Source organism: Bacillus rossius, unplaced genomic scaffold, assembly GCF_032445375.1.
Source record: "Bacillus rossius redtenbacheri isolate Brsri unplaced genomic scaffold, Brsri_v3 Brsri_v3_scf538, whole genome shotgun sequence".
In the NCBI taxonomy this organism is placed as follows: Eukaryota; Metazoa; Arthropoda; class Insecta; order Phasmatodea; family Bacillidae; genus Bacillus; species Bacillus rossius.
The window spans coordinates 17032-30539 of record NW_026962742.1 but is presented as its reverse complement, the minus strand read 5'-3'; the positions used below and the strand labels follow the sequence as shown (position 1 = coordinate 30539).

At 38.7% G+C, this 13508-nt stretch overlaps 9 non-coding genes and 10 pseudogenes across 9 annotated transcripts; all 19 read right to left on the bottom strand.

Annotated features, from left to right (window-relative positions):
- Nucleotides 1–47: 47 nt before the first annotated feature.
- On the bottom strand, nt 48–212 carry LOC134545035 (U2 spliceosomal RNA; annotated as a pseudogene).
- Nucleotides 213–868: 656 nt separating this feature from the next.
- On the bottom strand, nt 869–1061 carry LOC134545009 (U2 spliceosomal RNA). The gene has a single exon (XR_010078208.1). It is a non-coding gene; the product is annotated as a U2 spliceosomal RNA (small nuclear RNA).
- Nucleotides 1062–1471: 410 nt separating this feature from the next.
- Nucleotides 1472–1636, bottom strand: LOC134545034 (U2 spliceosomal RNA; annotated as a pseudogene).
- A 656-nt stretch (nt 1637–2292) lies between these two features.
- LOC134545008 (U2 spliceosomal RNA) lies at nt 2293–2485 on the bottom strand. Its single transcript, XR_010078207.1, has one exon. It is a non-coding gene; the product is annotated as a U2 spliceosomal RNA (small nuclear RNA).
- Nucleotides 2486–2895: 410 nt separating this feature from the next.
- Nucleotides 2896–3060, bottom strand: LOC134545033 (U2 spliceosomal RNA; annotated as a pseudogene).
- Nucleotides 3061–3716: 656 nt separating this feature from the next.
- Nucleotides 3717–3909, bottom strand: LOC134545007 (U2 spliceosomal RNA). Its single transcript, XR_010078206.1, has one exon. It is a non-coding gene; the product is annotated as a U2 spliceosomal RNA (small nuclear RNA).
- Nucleotides 3910–4319: 410 nt separating this feature from the next.
- Nucleotides 4320–4484, bottom strand: LOC134545032 (U2 spliceosomal RNA; annotated as a pseudogene).
- A 656-nt stretch (nt 4485–5140) lies between these two features.
- LOC134545006 (U2 spliceosomal RNA) lies at nt 5141–5333 on the bottom strand. The gene has a single exon (XR_010078205.1). It is a non-coding gene; the product is annotated as a U2 spliceosomal RNA (small nuclear RNA).
- Nucleotides 5334–5743: 410 nt separating this feature from the next.
- LOC134545031 (U2 spliceosomal RNA) lies at nt 5744–5908 on the bottom strand (annotated as a pseudogene).
- A 656-nt stretch (nt 5909–6564) lies between these two features.
- On the bottom strand, nt 6565–6757 carry LOC134545004 (U2 spliceosomal RNA). The gene has a single exon (XR_010078203.1). It is a non-coding gene; the product is annotated as a U2 spliceosomal RNA (small nuclear RNA).
- A 410-nt stretch (nt 6758–7167) lies between these two features.
- On the bottom strand, nt 7168–7332 carry LOC134545030 (U2 spliceosomal RNA; annotated as a pseudogene).
- Nucleotides 7333–7989: 657 nt separating this feature from the next.
- On the bottom strand, nt 7990–8182 carry LOC134545003 (U2 spliceosomal RNA). Its single transcript, XR_010078202.1, has one exon. It is a non-coding gene; the product is annotated as a U2 spliceosomal RNA (small nuclear RNA).
- A 410-nt stretch (nt 8183–8592) lies between these two features.
- On the bottom strand, nt 8593–8757 carry LOC134545029 (U2 spliceosomal RNA; annotated as a pseudogene).
- Nucleotides 8758–9413: 656 nt separating this feature from the next.
- LOC134545002 (U2 spliceosomal RNA) lies at nt 9414–9606 on the bottom strand. Its single transcript, XR_010078201.1, has one exon. It is a non-coding gene; the product is annotated as a U2 spliceosomal RNA (small nuclear RNA).
- Nucleotides 9607–10017: 411 nt separating this feature from the next.
- On the bottom strand, nt 10018–10182 carry LOC134545028 (U2 spliceosomal RNA; annotated as a pseudogene).
- A 656-nt stretch (nt 10183–10838) lies between these two features.
- On the bottom strand, nt 10839–11031 carry LOC134545001 (U2 spliceosomal RNA). Its single transcript, XR_010078200.1, has one exon. It is a non-coding gene; the product is annotated as a U2 spliceosomal RNA (small nuclear RNA).
- Nucleotides 11032–11441: 410 nt separating this feature from the next.
- Nucleotides 11442–11606, bottom strand: LOC134545026 (U2 spliceosomal RNA; annotated as a pseudogene).
- A 656-nt stretch (nt 11607–12262) lies between these two features.
- LOC134545000 (U2 spliceosomal RNA) lies at nt 12263–12455 on the bottom strand. The gene has a single exon (XR_010078199.1). It is a non-coding gene; the product is annotated as a U2 spliceosomal RNA (small nuclear RNA).
- A 410-nt stretch (nt 12456–12865) lies between these two features.
- On the bottom strand, nt 12866–13030 carry LOC134545025 (U2 spliceosomal RNA; annotated as a pseudogene).
- Nucleotides 13031–13508: the final 478 nt, after the last annotated feature.

Here is a 13508-nt window from a genome sequence, read left to right as displayed (position 1 = left end):
AATTGTCAATATAATTTTATCTAAACAGATATTTAACGTTGCCTAAGCAATGTGCCCCCATGCTGGCATGCACTAGGCAGTGGCCAGCAGGGTCAATCGCACTCCCCGGACCAGGTCCGGGGGCAATCCGTCACAAAAAATGCTGCCAAGACAAAGTGTAGAAGAATCGCAGATACTACACTTCGATCTTAGCCAAAAGGCCGAGAAGCGATACTACACTCTGATCTTAGCCGAAAGGCCGAGAAACATCCCTTAAAATACACATCAAAATTAATATTGCACATTGTAAAACTCCATTAACCAAACACATGTAGTTCAACAGATAAAAAAAAGTCAATACAATTCATACAAATATTAACATGAGTAATGAATAACAATAATAGTAATAAAAGGTTTCACAACAAGCCTTAACCACACACTTACATAAACTCACGCATCGACATGACAAAATACATTTTCAATACATCATCATTATTATCATTTAACACTGCCTAATTGTTAATTATATTGAATTTTTTCTCACACAGCTAAATTTATTAAACATTCACAACAAGCACTACATTGTATGATAAAATAAAATAATTAATTCCTATTATTCTGCACACAAAATTGCTAAGTTCCTACATGTTCTCGCATTCCAAGTTCGTCCCTTGGGCATCCTTGTAGTTCCTGTTCGGCCGCCCCTGGCAGCACCTACTGGATCAGCTTTCTCTTCCTCTTCATTTGTTGAATGTACACACGACTTTTCTGTATTGTCTCTGCACTTGGGCACATTACATTACAACAATCAATTTTTCACTATCATCCATTCTTACAAGTTGGTAACAATGTTTATTACATTTAAAACAAACTTAAAGTTTATTACATTTTGTGGTGGGCCGATCCCGGTGGTACTGCAATACCGGGCCAACCCGCGGCGGAGGTGGGGCAAGCCCCTAGCACTCCGCCCTGTTCCAAAAATCAGTTTAATATTCTGGTCCTGCGATGCAGGACGTATCAGATATTAAGCTGATAAGAACAGATACTACACTTTGATCTTAGCCAAAAGGCCGAGAAGCGATAACAATCCTAATGAACCAGGAGCTATATGGGCTCCCTATTACTAAATCAAATGCTATAACAAGGTCTACTGACTTCCATAAACGACTGTACACTTTCGACGAGCCGTCATACTCTACACCACACATGCACAAGCATGGTCTGTACATTGATAATATCTTCAATACAGTGACACGAGGTATTACAATCCAAATGAATCACTATTCACCAGCAATAAACAAAAAACTTGGTATATCCATAACAACGCTCTTACAATTACCGTACTTTCCACTTGCTGCAGCACAAGCTGGTCCCTTAGATTAACTGCAGTTTCAATAAGGCAAGAATGATTCTCATGGGAGAGTTGACTTTATACATTACATTTTAATTGTCAATATAATTTTATCTAAACAGATATTTAACGTTGCCTAAGCAATGTGCCCCCATGCTGGCATGCACTAGGCAGTGGCCAGCAGGGTCAATCGCACTCCCCGGACCAGGTCCGGGGGCAATCCGTCACAAAAAATGCTGCCAAGACAAAGTGTAGAAGAATCGCAGATACTACACTTCGATCTTAGCCAAAAGGCCGAGAAGCGATACTACACTCTGATCTTAGCCGAAAGGCCGAGAAACATCCCTTAAAATACACATCAAAATTAATATTGCACATTGTAAAACTCCATTAACCAAACACATGTAGTTCAACAGATAAAAAAAAGTCAATACAATTCATACAAATATTAACATGAGTAATGAATAACAATAATAGTAATAAAAGGTTTCACAACAAGCCTTAACCACACACTTACATAAACTCACGCATCGACATGACAAAATACATTTTCAATACATCATCATTATTATCATTTAACACTGCCTAATTGTTAATTATATTGAATTTTTTCTCACACAGCTAAATTTATTAAACATTCACAACAAGCACTACATTGTATGATAAAATAAAATAATTAATTCCTATTATTCTGCACACAAAATTGCTAAGTTCCTACATGTTCTCGCATTCCAAGTTCGTCCCTTGGGCATCCTTGTAGTTCCTGTTCGGCCGCCCCTGGCAGCACCTACTGGATCAGCTTTCTCTTCCTCTTCATTTGTTGAATGTACACACGACTTTTCTGTATTGTCTCTGCACTTGGGCACATTACATTACAACAATCAATTTTTCACTATCATCCATTCTTACAAGTTGGTAACAATGTTTATTACATTTAAAACAAACTTAAAGTTTATTACATTTTGTGGTGGGCCGATCCCGGTGGTACTGCAATACCGGGCCAACCCGCGGCGGAGGTGGGGCAAGCCCCTAGCACTCCGCCCTGTTCCAAAAATCAGTTTAATATTCTGGTCCTGCGATGCAGGACGTATCAGATATTAAGCTGATAAGAACAGATACTACACTTTGATCTTAGCCAAAAGGCCGAGAAGCGATAACAATCCTAATGAACCAGGAGCTATATGGGCTCCCTATTACTAAATCAAATGCTATAACAAGGTCTACTGACTTCCATAAACGACTGTACACTTTCGACGAGCCGTCATACTCTACACCACACATGCACAAGCATGGTCTGTACATTGATAATATCTTCAATACAGTGACACGAGGTATTACAATCCAAATGAATCACTATTCACCAGCAATAAACAAAAAACTTGGTATATCCATAACAACGCTCTTACAATTACCGTACTTTCCACTTGCTGCAGCACAAGCTGGTCCCTTAGATTAACTGCAGTTTCAATAAGGCAAGAATGATTCTCATGGGAGAGTTGACTTTATACATTACATTTTAATTGTCAATATAATTTTATCTAAACAGATATTTAACGTTGCCTAAGCAATGTGCCCCCATGCTGGCATGCACTAGGCAGTGGCCAGCAGGGTCAATCGCACTCCCCGGACCAGGTCCGGGGGCAATCCGTCACAAAAAATGCTGCCAAGACAAAGTGTAGAAGAATCGCAGATACTACACTTCGATCTTAGCCAAAAGGCCGAGAAGCGATACTACACTCTGATCTTAGCCGAAAGGCCGAGAAACATCCCTTAAAATACACATCAAAATTAATATTGCACATTGTAAAACTCCATTAACCAAACACATGTAGTTCAACAGATAAAAAAAAGTCAATACAATTCATACAAATATTAACATGAGTAATGAATAACAATAATAGTAATAAAAGGTTTCACAACAAGCCTTAACCACACACTTACATAAACTCACGCATCGACATGACAAAATACATTTTCAATACATCATCATTATTATCATTTAACACTGCCTAATTGTTAATTATATTGAATTTTTTCTCACACAGCTAAATTTATTAAACATTCACAACAAGCACTACATTGTATGATAAAATAAAATAATTAATTCCTATTATTCTGCACACAAAATTGCTAAGTTCCTACATGTTCTCGCATTCCAAGTTCGTCCCTTGGGCATCCTTGTAGTTCCTGTTCGGCCGCCCCTGGCAGCACCTACTGGATCAGCTTTCTCTTCCTCTTCATTTGTTGAATGTACACACGACTTTTCTGTATTGTCTCTGCACTTGGGCACATTACATTACAACAATCAATTTTTCACTATCATCCATTCTTACAAGTTGGTAACAATGTTTATTACATTTAAAACAAACTTAAAGTTTATTACATTTTGTGGTGGGCCGATCCCGGTGGTACTGCAATACCGGGCCAACCCGCGGCGGAGGTGGGGCAAGCCCCTAGCACTCCGCCCTGTTCCAAAAATCAGTTTAATATTCTGGTCCTGCGATGCAGGACGTATCAGATATTAAGCTGATAAGAACAGATACTACACTTTGATCTTAGCCAAAAGGCCGAGAAGCGATAACAATCCTAATGAACCAGGAGCTATATGGGCTCCCTATTACTAAATCAAATGCTATAACAAGGTCTACTGACTTCCATAAACGACTGTACACTTTCGACGAGCCGTCATACTCTACACCACACATGCACAAGCATGGTCTGTACATTGATAATATCTTCAATACAGTGACACGAGGTATTACAATCCAAATGAATCACTATTCACCAGCAATAAACAAAAAACTTGGTATATCCATAACAACGCTCTTACAATTACCGTACTTTCCACTTGCTGCAGCACAAGCTGGTCCCTTAGATTAACTGCAGTTTCAATAAGGCAAGAATGATTCTCATGGGAGAGTTGACTTTATACATTACATTTTAATTGTCAATATAATTTTATCTAAACAGATATTTAACGTTGCCTAAGCAATGTGCCCCCATGCTGGCATGCACTAGGCAGTGGCCAGCAGGGTCAATCGCACTCCCCGGACCAGGTCCGGGGGCAATCCGTCACAAAAAATGCTGCCAAGACAAAGTGTAGAAGAATCGCAGATACTACACTTCGATCTTAGCCAAAAGGCCGAGAAGCGATACTACACTCTGATCTTAGCCGAAAGGCCGAGAAACATCCCTTAAAATACACATCAAAATTAATATTGCACATTGTAAAACTCCATTAACCAAACACATGTAGTTCAACAGATAAAAAAAAGTCAATACAATTCATACAAATATTAACATGAGTAATGAATAACAATAATAGTAATAAAAGGTTTCACAACAAGCCTTAACCACACACTTACATAAACTCACGCATCGACATGACAAAATACATTTTCAATACATCATCATTATTATCATTTAACACTGCCTAATTGTTAATTATATTGAATTTTTTCTCACACAGCTAAATTTATTAAACATTCACAACAAGCACTACATTGTATGATAAAATAAAATAATTAATTCCTATTATTCTGCACACAAAATTGCTAAGTTCCTACATGTTCTCGCATTCCAAGTTCGTCCCTTGGGCATCCTTGTAGTTCCTGTTCGGCCGCCCCTGGCAGCACCTACTGGATCAGCTTTCTCTTCCTCTTCATTTGTTGAATGTACACACGACTTTTCTGTATTGTCTCTGCACTTGGGCACATTACATTACAACAATCAATTTTTCACTATCATCCATTCTTACAAGTTGGTAACAATGTTTATTACATTTAAAACAAACTTAAAGTTTATTACATTTTGTGGTGGGCCGATCCCGGTGGTACTGCAATACCGGGCCAACCCGCGGCGGAGGTGGGGCAAGCCCCTAGCACTCCGCCCTGTTCCAAAAATCAGTTTAATATTCTGGTCCTGCGATGCAGGACGTATCAGATATTAAGCTGATAAGAACAGATACTACACTTTGATCTTAGCCAAAAGGCCGAGAAGCGATAACAATCCTAATGAACCAGGAGCTATATGGGCTCCCTATTACTAAATCAAATGCTATAACAAGGTCTACTGACTTCCATAAACGACTGTACACTTTCGACGAGCCGTCATACTCTACACCACACATGCACAAGCATGGTCTGTACATTGATAATATCTTCAATACAGTGACACGAGGTATTACAATCCAAATGAATCACTATTCACCAGCAATAAACAAAAAACTTGGTATATCCATAACAACGCTCTTACAATTACCGTACTTTCCACTTGCTGCAGCACAAGCTGGTCCCTTAGATTAACTGCAGTTTCAATAAGGCAAGAATGATTCTCATGGGAGAGTTGACTTTATACATTACATTTTAATTGTCAATATAATTTTATCTAAACAGATATTTAACGTTGCCTAAGCAATGTGCCCCCATGCTGGCATGCACTAGGCAGTGGCCAGCAGGGTCAATCGCACTCCCCGGACCAGGTCCGGGGGCAATCCGTCACAAAAAATGCTGCCAAGACAAAGTGTAGAAGAATCGCAGATACTACACTTCGATCTTAGCCAAAAGGCCGAGAAGCGATACTACACTCTGATCTTAGCCGAAAGGCCGAGAAACATCCCTTAAAATACACATCAAAATTAATATTGCACATTGTAAAACTCCATTAACCAAACACATGTAGTTCAACAGATAAAAAAAAGTCAATACAATTCATACAAATATTAACATGAGTAATGAATAACAATAATAGTAATAAAAGGTTTCACAACAAGCCTTAACCACACACTTACATAAACTCACGCATCGACATGACAAAATACATTTTCAATACATCATCATTATTATCATTTAACACTGCCTAATTGTTAATTATATTGAATTTTTTCTCACACAGCTAAATTTATTAAACATTCACAACAAGCACTACATTGTATGATAAAATAAAATAATTAATTCCTATTATTCTGCACACAAAATTGCTAAGTTCCTACATGTTCTCGCATTCCAAGTTCGTCCCTTGGGCATCCTTGTAGTTCCTGTTCGGCCGCCCCTGGCAGCACCTACTGGATCAGCTTTCTCTTCCTCTTCATTTGTTGAATGTACACACGACTTTTCTGTATTGTCTCTGCACTTGGGCACATTACATTACAACAATCAATTTTTCACTATCATCCATTCTTACAAGTTGGTAACAATGTTTATTACATTTAAAACAAACTTAAAGTTTATTACATTTTGTGGTGGGCCGATCCCGGTGGTACTGCAATACCGGGCCAACCCGCGGCGGAGGTGGGGCAAGCCCCTAGCACTCCGCCCTGTTCCAAAAATCAGTTTAATATTCTGGTCCTGCGATGCAGGACGTATCAGATATTAAGCTGATAAGAACAGATACTACACTTTGATCTTAGCCAAAAGGCCGAGAAGCGATAACAATCCTAATGAACCAGGAGCTATATGGGCTCCCTATTACTAAATCAAATGCTATAACAAGGTCTACTGACTTCCATAAACGACTGTACACTTTCGACGAGCCGTCATACTCTACACCACACATGCACAAGCATGGTCTGTACATTGATAATATCTTCAATACAGTGACACGAGGTATTACAATCCAAATGAATCACTATTCACCAGCAATAAACAAAAAACTTGGTATATCCATAACAACGCTCTTACAATTACCGTACTTTCCACTTGCTGCAGCACAAGCTGGTCCCTTAGATTAACTGCAGTTTCAATAAGGCAAGAATGATTCTCATGGGAGAGTTGACTTTATACATTACATTTTAATTGTCAATATAATTTTATCTAAACAGATATTTAACGTTGCCTAAGCAATGTGCCCCCATGCTGGCATGCACTAGGCAGTGGCCAGCAGGGTCAATCGCACTCCCCGGACCAGGTCCGGGGGCAATCCGTCACAAAAAATGCTGCCAAGACAAAGTGTAGAAGAATCGCAGATACTACACTTCGATCTTAGCCAAAAGGCCGAGAAGCGATACTACACTCTGATCTTAGCCGAAAGGCCGAGAAACATCCCTTAAAATACACATCAAAATTAATATTGCACATTGTAAAACTCCATTAACCAAACACATGTAGTTCAACAGATAAAAAAAAGTCAATACAATTCATACAAATATTAACATGAGTAATGAATAACAATAATAGTAATAAAAGGTTTCACAACAAGCCTTAACCACACACTTACATAAACTCACGCATCGACATGACAAAATACATTTTCAATACATCATCATTATTATCATTTAACACTGCCTAATTGTTAATTATATTGAATTTTTTCTCACACAGCTAAATTTATTAAACATTCACAACAAGCACTACATTGTATGATAAAATAAAATAATTAATTCCTATTATTCTGCACACAAAATTGCTAAGTTCCTACATGTTCTCGCATTCCAAGTTCGTCCCTTGGGGCATCCTTGTAGTTCCTGTTCGGCCGCCCCTGGCAGCACCTACTGGATCAGCTTTCTCTTCCTCTTCATTTGTTGAATGTACACACGACTTTTCTGTATTGTCTCTGCACTTGGGCACATTACATTACAACAATCAATTTTTCACTATCATCCATTCTTACAAGTTGGTAACAATGTTTATTACATTTAAAACAAACTTAAAGTTTATTACATTTTGTGGTGGGCCGATCCCGGTGGTACTGCAATACCGGGCCAACCCGCGGCGGAGGTGGGGCAAGCCCCTAGCACTCCGCCCTGTTCCAAAAATCAGTTTAATATTCTGGTCCTGCGATGCAGGACGTATCAGATATTAAGCTGATAAGAACAGATACTACACTTTGATCTTAGCCAAAAGGCCGAGAAGCGATAACAATCCTAATGAACCAGGAGCTATATGGGCTCCCTATTACTAAATCAAATGCTATAACAAGGTCTACTGACTTCCATAAACGACTGTACACTTTCGACGAGCCGTCATACTCTACACCACACATGCACAAGCATGGTCTGTACATTGATAATATCTTCAATACAGTGACACGAGGTATTACAATCCAAATGAATCACTATTCACCAGCAATAAACAAAAAACTTGGTATATCCATAACAACGCTCTTACAATTACCGTACTTTCCACTTGCTGCAGCACAAGCTGGTCCCTTAGATTAACTGCAGTTTCAATAAGGCAAGAATGATTCTCATGGGAGAGTTGACTTTATACATTACATTTTAATTGTCAATATAATTTTATCTAAACAGATATTTAACGTTGCCTAAGCAATGTGCCCCCATGCTGGCATGCACTAGGCAGTGGCCAGCAGGGTCAATCGCACTCCCCGGACCAGGTCCGGGGGCAATCCGTCACAAAAAATGCTGCCAAGACAAAGTGTAGAAGAATCGCAGATACTACACTTCGATCTTAGCCAAAAGGCCGAGAAGCGATACTACACTCTGATCTTAGCCGAAAGGCCGAGAAACATCCCTTAAAATACACATCAAAATTAATATTGCACATTGTAAAACTCCATTAACCAAACACATGTAGTTCAACAGATAAAAAAAAGTCAATACAATTCATACAAATATTAACATGAGTAATGAATAACAATAATAGTAATAAAAGGTTTCACAACAAGCCTTAACCACACACTTACATAAACTCACGCATCGACATGACAAAATACATTTTCAATACATCATCATTATTATCATTTAACACTGCCTAATTGTTAATTATATTGAATTTTTTCTCACACAGCTAAATTTATTAAACATTCACAACAAGCACTACATTGTATGATAAAATAAAATAATTAATTCCTATTATTCTGCACACAAAATTGCTAAGTTCCTACATGTTCTCGCATTCCAAGTTCGTCCCTTGGGCATCCTTGTAGTTCCTGTTCGGCCGCCCCTGGCAGCACCTACTGGATCAGCTTTCTCTTCCTCTTCATTTGTTGAATGTACACACGACTTTTCTGTATTGTCTCTGCACTTGGGCACATTACATTACAACAATCAATTTTTCACTATCATCCATTCTTACAAGTTGGTAACAATGTTTATTACATTTAAAACAAACTTAAAGTTTATTACATTTTGTGGTGGGCCGATCCCGGTGGTACTGCAATACCGGGCCAACCCGCGGCGGAGGTGGGGCAAGCCCCTAGCACTCCGCCCTGTTCCAAAAATCAGTTTAATATTCTGGTCCTGCGATGCAGGACGTATCAGATATTAAGCTGATAAGAACAGATACTACACTTTGATCTTAGCCAAAAGGCCGAGAAGCGATAACAATCCTAATGAACCAGGAGCTATATGGGCTCCCTATTACTAAATCAAATGCTATAACAAGGTCTACTGACTTCCATAAACGACTGTACACTTTCGACGAGCCGTCATACTCTACACCACACATGCACAAGCATGGTCTGTACATTGATAATATCTTCAATACAGTGACACGAGGTATTACAATCCAAATGAATCACTATTCACCAGCAATAAACAAAAAACTTGGTATATCCATAACAACGCTCTTACAATTACCGTACTTTCCACTTGCTGCAGCACAAGCTGGTCCCTTAGATTAACTGCAGTTTCAATAAGGCAAGAATGATTCTCATGGGAGAGTTGACTTATATACATTACATTTTAATTGTCAATATAATTTTATCTAAACAGATATTTAACGTTGCCTAAGCAATGTGCCCCCATGCTGGCATGCACTAGGCAGTGGCCAGCAGGGTCAATCGCACTCCCCGGACCAGGTCCGGGGGCAATCCGTCACAAAAAATGCTGCCAAGACAAAGTGTAGAAGAATCGCAGATACTACACTTCGATCTTAGCCAAAAGGCCGAGAAGCGATACTACACTCTGATCTTAGCCGAAAGGCCGAGAAACATCCCTTAAAATACACATCAAAATTAATATTGCACATTGTAAAACTCCATTAACCAAACACATGTAGTTCAACAGATAAAAAAAAGTCAATACAATTCATACAAATATTAACATGAGTAATGAATAACAATAATAGTAATAAAAGGTTTCACAACAAGCCTTAACCACACACTTACATAAACTCACGCATCGACATGACAAAATACATTTTCAATACATCATCATTATTATCATTTAACACTGCCTAATTGTTAATTATATTGAATTTTTTCTCACACAGCTAAATTTATTAAACATTCACAACAAGCACTACATTGTATGATAAAATAAAATAATTAATTCCTATTATTCTGCACACAAAATTGCTAAGTTCCTACATGTTCTCGCATTCCAAGTTCGTCCCTTGGGCATCCTTGTAGTTCCTGTTCGGCCGCCCCTGGCAGCACCTACTGGATCAGCTTTCTCTTCCTCTTCATTTGTTGAATGTACACACGACTTTTCTGTATTGTCTCTGCACTTGGGCACATTACATTACAACAATCAATTTTTCACTATCATCCATTCTTACAAGTTGGTAACAATGTTTATTACATTTAAAACAAACTTAAAGTTTATTACATTTTGTGGTGGGCCGATCCCGGTGGTACTGCAATACCGGGCCAACCCGCGGCGGAGGTGGGGCAAGCCCCTAGCACTCCGCCCTGTTCCAAAAATCAGTTTAATATTCTGGTCCTGCGATGCAGGACGTATCAGATATTAAGCTGATAAGAACAGATACTACACTTTGATCTTAGCCAAAAGGCCGAGAAGCGATAACAATCCTAATGAACCAGGAGCTATATGGGCTCCCTATTACTAAATCAAATGCTATAACAAGGTCTACTGACTTCCATAAACGACTGTACACTTTCGACGAGCCGTCATACTCTACACCACACATGCACAAGCATGGTCTGTACATTGATAATATCTTCAATACAGTGACACGAGGTATTACAATCCAAATGAATCACTATTCACCAGCAATAAACAAAAAACTTGGTATATCCATAACAACGCTCTTACAATTACCGTACTTTCCACTTGCTGCAGCACAAGCTGGTCCCTTAGATTAACTGCAGTTTCAATAAGGCAAGAATGATTCTCATGGGAGAGTTGACTTTATACATTACATTTTAATTGTCAATATAATTTTATCTAAACAGATATTTAACGTTGCCTAAGCAATGTGCCCCCATGCTGGCATGCACTAGGCAGTGGCCAGCAGGGTCAATCGCACTCCCCGGACCAGGTCCGGGGGCAATCCGTCACAAAAAATGCTGCCAAGACAAAGTGTAGAAGAATCGCAGATACTACACTTCGATCTTAGCCAAAAGGCCGAGAAGCGATACTACACTCTGATCTTAGCCGAAAGGCCGAGAAACATCCCTTAAAATACACATCAAAATTAATATTGCACATTGTAAAACTCCATTAACCAAACACATGTAGTTCAACAGATAAAAAAAAGTCAATACAATTCATACAAATATTAACATGAGTAATGAATAACAATAATAGTAATAAAAGGTTTCACAACAAGCCTTAACCACACACTTACATAAACTCACGCATCGACATGACAAAATACATTTTCAATACATCATCATTATTATCATTTAACACTGCCTAATTGTTAATTATATTGAATTTTTTCTCACACAGCTAAATTTATTAAACATTCACAACAAGCACTACATTGTATGATAAAATAAAATAATTAATTCCTATTATTCTGCACACAAAATTGCTAAGTTCCTACATGTTCTCGCATTCCAAGTTCGTCCCTTGGGCATCCTTGTAGTTCCTGTTCGGCCGCCCCTGGCAGCACCTACTGGATCAGCTTTCTCTTCCTCTTCATTTGTTGAATGTACACACGACTTTTCTGTATTGTCTCTGCACTTGGGCACATTACATTACAACAATCAATTTTTCACTATCATCCATTCTTACAAGTTGGTAACAATGTTTATTACATTTAAAACAAACTTAAAGTTTATTACATTTTGTGGTGGGCCGATCCCGGTGGTACTGCAATACCGGGCCAACCCGCGGCGGAGGTGGGGCAAGCCCCTAGCACTCCGCCCTGTTCCAAAAATCAGTTTAATATTCTGGTCCTGCGATGCAGGACGTATCAGATATTAAGCTGATAAGAACAGATACTACACTTTGATCTTAGCCAAAAGGCCGAGAAGCGATAACAATCCTAATGAACCAGGAGCTATATGGGCTCCCTATTACTAAATCAAATGCTATAACAAGGTCTACTGACTTCCATAAACGACTGTACACTTTCGACGAGCCGTCATACTCTACACCACACATGCACAAGCATGGTCTGTACATTGATAATATCTTCAATACAGTGACACGAGGTATTACAATCCAAATGAATCACTATTCACCAGCAATAAACAAAAAACTTGGTATATCCATAACAACGCTCTTACAATTACCGTACTTTCCACTTGCTGCAGCACAAGCTGGTCCCTTAGATTAACTGCAGTTTCAATAAGGCAAGAATGATTCTCATGGGAGAGTTGACTTTATACATTACATTTTAATTGTCAATATAATTTTATCTAAACAGATATTTAACGTTGCCTAAGCAATGTGCCCCCATGCTGGCATGCACTAGGCAGTGGCCAGCAGGGTCAATCGCACTCCCCGGACCAGGTCCGGGGGCAATCCGTCACAAAAAATGCTGCCAAGACAAAGTGTAGAAGAATCGCAGATACTACACTTCGATCTTAGCCAAAAGGCCGAGAAGCGATACTACACTCTGATCTTAGCCGAAAGGCCGAGAAACATCCCTTAAAATACACATCAAAATTAATATTGCACATTGTAAAACTCCATTAACCAAACACATGTAGTTCAACAGATAAAAAAAAGTCAATACAATTCATACAAATATTAACATGAGTAATGAATAACAATAATAGTAATAAAAGGTTTCACAACAAGCCTTAACCACACACTTACATAAACTCACGCATCGACATGACAAAATACATTTTCAATACATCATCATTATTATCATTTAACACTGCCTAATTGTTAATTATATTGAATTTTTTCTCACACAGCTAAATTTATTAAACATTCACAACAAGCACTACATTGTATGATAAAATAAAATAATTAATTCCTATTATTCTGCACACAAAATTGCTAAGTTCCTACATGTTCTCGCATTCCAAGTTCGTCCCTTGGGCATCCTTGTAGTTCCTGTTCGGCCGCCCCTGGCAG